The sequence below is a fragment of the Corapipo altera genome, unplaced genomic scaffold, assembly GCF_003945725.1.
Source record: "Corapipo altera isolate COAL_440 unplaced genomic scaffold, ASM394572v1 0, whole genome shotgun sequence".
In the NCBI taxonomy this organism is placed as follows: Eukaryota; Metazoa; Chordata; class Aves; order Passeriformes; family Pipridae; genus Corapipo; species Corapipo altera.
The window spans coordinates 49,577,957-49,584,772 of NW_020884872.1; the positions used below are offsets into that span (position 1 = coordinate 49,577,957).

General features: G+C 38.4%; 1 protein-coding gene across 2 annotated transcripts in view; it reads right to left on the reverse strand.

Moving 5' to 3' along the window:
- Positions 1-6,810, reverse strand: part of SLAIN1 (SLAIN motif family member 1) — a 92,155-nt gene extending 85,345 nt beyond the window's left edge. The window contains exons 1-2 of one of the 2 annotated variants that reach the window (XM_027646268.1): positions 6,771-6,810; positions 3,614-3,753 (exon numbers count right to left, since the gene is read on the reverse strand). The gene's annotated coding sequence lies outside the window, so the exon portion shown is untranslated. Of the gene's footprint in view, positions 1-3,613; positions 3,754-6,770 lie in introns of those variants that run through there. The other variant, XR_003528192.1, reaches the window with a different exon arrangement.
- Between the last annotated feature and the right edge of the window lie 6 nt (positions 6,811-6,816).

A 6,816-nucleotide genomic window follows, 5' to 3' on the forward strand; every position in this document is an offset into this window, starting at 1 on the left:
AGAAGAGCTTTCTGTCTGGGAGGCTGAACTGGATAAGATATGCTTTGAAGCCCTGCATAAAAGCTGAGCTCCTACAGACTGACTCCTTGCTAAGCCTCTTAACTCCTCAGTTTATCCACCTGCCTGCTTCAGAGCTTTTTACAGAAGTGAAGTTACCTTCAACCAGGGTGTCAATCACCAACTTATCAATTTCAGATGGGTTATAACCATCTGCACTAGCTAGGAAGGTTACAAATAACATTTCTCTGCTCATTGGGCTTAATACTGACATGTTCCAACATCTTCAAGTACTATCAAGAAAATACAGAAGCAGCTCTATGATGCCATTAAGACTGTTAGGTGGTCCTGTTCATTTCAGCTGACCTACCGAAATAAAACAAACAGCAAGAATAAAAATCAAATGGAGAGGAAACTCTAACCCTGCAACAGAGATCTGCTGTAAGGATAACAAATCAGAAAGGTTTCAAACAAAAGATAACTGAAGAAGAGCAGGAAGAAAGAAGTGATCCAGGTACGGTGGCAGAGAAAGAACAACCAAAACAAATAACAAAGAAATAGTACCTCAATACTATAATTGTTCATGGGAAACGGGAACAATTCCAAGTAAAGATCTTATCACAGAAGGTTACATTTAACTTACATCCTCCTTAAAGCTAGCATGCTTAATCCACAGAAACAGGGTTTGTAATAAGCCTAGTTCCTTACAAACATGATAAAAGCTTTACCTACTTAGACGCTGACCAGAGGAATATTGAGAAGCTTGTCCAAGTTCTCACAGTGGTTCACAGAAGAACCACCTGCTGGATACCACCACTGTGCTTACAATAAACCTTAAGGATTTATGCCAAGATGAATTCTTAACTTCCACCGTGAAATACTTAAACCAGTCATTTTCATTAAAAAAGAAACAGGCTGGTGAGCACAGCAAAGTGAAAAGAAAATACCATCATTCAAGTGATTCTCCAGTCTGAAAGACCAAGTAGTCGTTGGATTATTTCATCACCTTGGACTGTTTTGGCAGAAGTCTCTCACAAGACTTTTAGCCTTGTTATGAGCTATCCTAATGCTGGGATATTTCAGACAACAAATGAAAACTTTTAGGAAAACACGGATACAACGTAATTTTAAAAATCTACATAAGCAGGAATAAATGAGGGGAGAATTAATAATCTTGAGAACAGAAATTAGTTAAAAGTCAAAAGTATGCTAGCAAAATTGTTATTACTTTTGGCTCACAGCTCTTCTCTCTGTGGGCACTTACTCAGATATGCTGACTTTGCGAACAAAAATCAATTTTACTGCTTTTAATTTCTATGCGCGCTACAGTGCCTAAAGAGCAATGACAGCTCAACTAGTTTAACTTTTGGCTAATGCACCATGGACAAAATCACTAAGCAAATTCTACCTGTAAGCCATTCCAGAAATCACACACTGGTACTTTATAAATGTTTTTTGACTACACATTTAGTAGCTCTCAAGTCCACCACTGTTAACCAGAGACTCAAGGCCAAGCAGAAGAGGCACAATTACATTTTCAAAACATCTCCAAAATGCCCTTGCAAAGCATATGGCTAAAAGGGGAAAACAGCATTCAACTTAAAAGTACAAAGTTTGAAACTTCAGTACCAGGAAAGAAGAATGCCATTCTTACTGAGTCACTTTTAAAATTTGCATAAATTACATGTACCTATTTATACACACATATTACTGATTGAGTGCATTGCAAAACAAAACACTGGAAAGTCAGGTTACAGAAAGTTTTTTGTACTTTAAAAACCAAATCATTAGATTCTCACAGAAATCTCACACCTGGTGCAAAACTGATACAGAAATAAATATTGTGAAACCAACTTCTACAGAGTTAGAATAAGGATGACATTTTTTTATTACACATTACTTGTAAAGCACAGGTGCTAAAGAAAACATTAAGAAATACAAGAGTTAATCAAGAGACTAACTGAATTATTAATTAAAGCAATTTTAGCAAAGAATTGCTGCAGTACAAACACAAGTCTATTGTATCCCTGAACGTACTGTTCCCATAATGAGTTTTATTTATGGCATATAATTTCTCAGAAACTTTGTACAGACCTCAGGAAATTCATGAGCAAATCACCACGAGTAGAACACGTGGATCAGAGCAACACACTGTCAACATAACTCTGTGATATATGTCACTTCCTGTGACTTCTGCACAGACAGCAACTGAACTGATAACCACAGAGATTCAAATCTGACATCTTTATTGTCTACTAAATTCAGATAAATCCTTATAAGGGAAAAAATAGGTCATGCTGTCCTCTGACTTGTTTCTACGTTCCCATTACAGCCTTGATTCAGTTGTCCATACTCAGATGTGCTTGCCCACCTGAGAGGCCCTTGGGGAGGCCAAGATATGATTAAAAGATGGCAGGTGAGGCACAAGACCTATGGAAGGTCTGTATCCTGACTAGATATCAGCCTAAATGAGACCATCTCAAATGGCACTAGGTACCTACGTGCAGCAATCTAAGTGGAGCTTCCACATCAGATTCATCTCCACTCCTGGATGCTCAACACCACACAGACAATACCTTTAGGTGATCAGATGAGGTGAATACCAAGCACCCACTGTTGTCAGTGGACTTAAAAGAGAGTTACTGAATTCATTCTATGGCCAATACCTAGAGCTCGTCACTGGAGCAGCTCACGTGATTCCTCTGACTTTACAGACAAAGCTCCCATTGGTGGTCAAGCATGGACATCCTTCAAACCTAAAGCTAGGTGGGATGATTACCAACACAGGAACCACAGCTTGACCCATGTAACTTAAGGCAAATGAGCTCATCAGAATATTGCTAGGGCAATAATCACTGTAGTATCTTTTAAAGGCAATACAAAGCGAGAGATAACTTCAGAGTCTGAGTCAGATAAATGACTGATTTGGTTAAGACTCAGCCACAGCTACCCATATCCTCCAAAGCACACAGGAATATGTTCAGTCTTTCTTAGTAATTGCTGTAGTTAACTTATACAGCCATATGTTCACACTGTCATTAGCTTTATTTCCATCTCCTGTTGCTTCCTGTATTGTTCACTTTCATCTTCTTTCCTAGTGAGTTACAAACCTTAAGACAATATTCTCCCTTAATCACTTTTTTCAACAATGCTTAGTACAATCTTACTGAGACCCTAAATGGCAAAAAAAAGTAAGAATCACGCTGTCTGATATTTAAAACAAAATTCAGCACACCCAGATATAACTCTACAAGGTCACTGGCACTGAACAGCCATCAGACTGGATCCAGTACTTGAGATAACCCAGAGGCCAACAGAGCAGTACTATCAGTCAAGTTAAGGCTCTTCTTAGTCTACTATTTTAAGCAATGGGTGCCAAGTTTAAACAAGTTGGGCAGGAGAAAAAATTGATAACAAACGAGGTAAACACCTTCAAAACTGCATCATCAGAAAAAAAAAATTCAAACATTTGTTAGCATTTAGGTATACATACGAAAAAACTGCATGTCTGCCATTTGTAAAGCTTGCTAAATTGTGAAAAGACACCAAAGACAAGTGAAACACCAGACCAAAAATACCAAGCTAACTATCAAAAAAATTCTAAGAATAAAATTACCTTGCTCCAACCTAAAGCATAAGGAACGTTTTGCAGCCTCTGTCTCAGGAGTTGGATGATCCAGAACACGCCTGCACCACTGCAGAGGATTCAATGATTTCTCTTGAGAAGTGTGAGTCTTGGTAGGCAAGACGTACAACCTTAACCAAAACACACAAAAATTTCAGCAAGATATGCAACACTTAAAAGTTGCTTTTTTAAGTTCTTATCTATTATCTACTAATAATGTATTACATACGAAGCCTTGCAAGAAGATATCTAATTAAAAAAGACTTTCTGGGGTAGAAGAGTTACATTAGTTTTCTTCCTTCCCTCCTCAGAAAACTAGGTGGCAAAATACAAACTTTACAGCTCTGGCATGACAAAACAAAGAACAAGATTTCACATTAAAATCTTCCATCTCATCACTACCACTGTCTTCATTCCAGCACTGCCCAAAGTTCAAATGTATTAGGTGCTATACACATACAGAAAAAGGTGCTCTCACTTGCCCCTTTTATACTTATATTTATTGGAGATAAGACAATTTCAATATTTGATTTTATATTTAAATCACAATTTCACTGTTAACTATTTCACACCTTTACCTATCACAATTTAATCACCTTATTATATATAATAATATAATCACCTTATTTTCTATAATATATACAGAAAATTATATATATATAATTTTCCTACACCATATCTTCTCCCAAATGAATCAAATGTTGTATCAGTCATATTTGTAAAGATTACAAAACATTTGGTGAGGAACAATGAAAATCCATTTTCGATATTCAACTCCAGTAGAAAAAAAAAATATGCAAGAAAATCTAGTGTATGTGCCTTATTCTCAGACAGGAGCAGACAATTAATCAGATGGCCAGGTACATTATTAAGCCAGGTACCAAAGCAGATTTCATGGGGGAATTCTTGAGGCTGAGATCTGGGTTGCTGCTGTCAACCGTGGCAGATTAGCAAACACAGCAGACTCAATTCACCTGGGAGAGCGCAAATCTCTTGGGAAGCAAATTATTCTTGGCTGCTGGAGACAACAGAATGGCTTGAAGGGACCTTAAAAATCATCTAGATCCAACTCTCCTGCCATGGGCAGGAACACCTTCCACTAGACCAGATTGCTCAGAGCCCCATCCAATCTGGCCTTGAACACTTCCAGGGATGGGGCATCCACAACTTCATTGGGTAACCTGTTCCACCGCCTCACAGTAAAGACTTTCTTCCTAATATCTAATCTTGCAGCTCCCTGGCCTGACCACCTCCAATACATCGGGCTACAGTCAGAGCAGATACTCAGACACCAGAACACTCTGTAGACTGCAAAGGAATCTGGCCTGCACACAGCAGGGGTAAATGACAAGACTAAAAAATAAACAGGATTTTGTTCCTCAAGGGATACTAGCAGATAGCAGCAGCCTTTCACCTTCATGGTTTTGGCTTAAGAGCTACCTAAGTCCCACCAGAGTAAGCACTCTCCAGTGTCTCCTCCATGGGGGTTTTTTGCCTTTCGAGTCAATCAGCACTGTCTATCGAGCTTACAAAGAATAAATATCCTCACTGCGACTGCTCTCTTGGCAATCCCAGCAGACATCAACTACTGAATTTCTCTGAGGAGAGGACTCATTTCCCCAGACTTCCTGCACTGCCTGACCACACATTTAAAAAATGATACTGAAAAAACCAAAAAGCAAAAAAAAGCTTTCGGCTTTATTGTTAACCTGCAGAACTGCTTCAAAAGCTAAACACCTAACTGATGATCAGACCCTCCTGTAAAAAGCTCAATGCCAAAAAGTGGTTTGATATCTCTGCAGTTCCACAGGGTCAGTTGTTTTATGTTTTTATGTTTTTTTATAACTGCAGATAAAAAAAACCAAAACACATACAGACACACAAAAAAACCTACACCAAAAACCACCAAAGGTATTTAAGGCCTAAAACTACCAATCAACAACTATGATAGGCAGTGGGCTTTAGCTTTCCAGACACCGGTTTGCTGACAAACGGCTAAAACAACTCACTCTTAGTGGAATAAACTTGTTAACAAATCCCTATGATGAAATTCTGCCGGTAGACACATGTGTGTGACAAAGGTAAGTTCTCATGCCCAAAAAGCATTTAGGATTGCTCCCAGAGAGCAAATCAAATTGGGAATTTTACTAAGACACAATGCAACAATGACTTTCTACCATTCTTAAATGTAAACACGGAAAACACTTTGTTTAAGAGGACATGATCAATCAAATTTGCTACTCCTTAATGCTAAGAAACCTAGCAGTTAGAACCAATCGAAAATCTGATTAAATCTGGACTGACAAGCCCAAACCAGCCCTGTATAGACTAATTGTACCCACAACGAAGCAACACTGACAAAAATCTCCATGCCATTTGTAGATGATTCTCAAAAGCAATTTTCAGAACTATGGTATTGTGTACCACAAAGCAAACACAACCAGCACTCAGAAGCATTTATGGCGTTTGGATTAATTTTTGAACCCTTTCTCTTCTACCAAAAATAAGAATGTTTAAACACATTTCAGCTGCTTTATACTCAGTTGACATAAACTTTGTCTCAACTCAAAAACTAGTCTCATTAAAAATATTTCATTGAAGCTTTGACAGATACTTAAAATAGTTATTTAAATATAGATAATTTACATATTCTTATTGATACTTCAAAACAATTTAGGATCAATTACATTTAACATGGTTACACAGCTAAGACAGTATGCCAGCACTGTCCCTACGACGTTCCTCCACGTTGCTGAAAGAGGTTTTGAGGCACCTGCCTTACTTATCTATTTATCTGTAGCTTGTAATTTCCCCTTCTATTTGTTTTTAAGTGAACGTAACCATTCCTCCAGGTTGATTTTATTTTCTGCTTTATTCATTCGCTAGTCGTTTCCGATTTATTTAATTTACTAGCACCCTGCCGTGCCTTTTGGAGCTTCGTGGGCGCGTTGATACACAACAATTTAGATCAATGTCTAAAAGACAAAAGCCCTCCCAAATCCCTGAAGATGGGAGACAATTGGGCAGAGATTTTAGGATGAGGAGGCAGCGCTGCTCAGATCAAGGCTTTCCCGGAACAAAATTCGGCTATTTTTAATTCCTTATGTAAACAGGAGGCTGAAACTAGGCTGAGATCTGAACCATCTACCTCAGAGTGGAAAACGAGCACTGTTCCCCCGAGCCGGGGGTTGAAG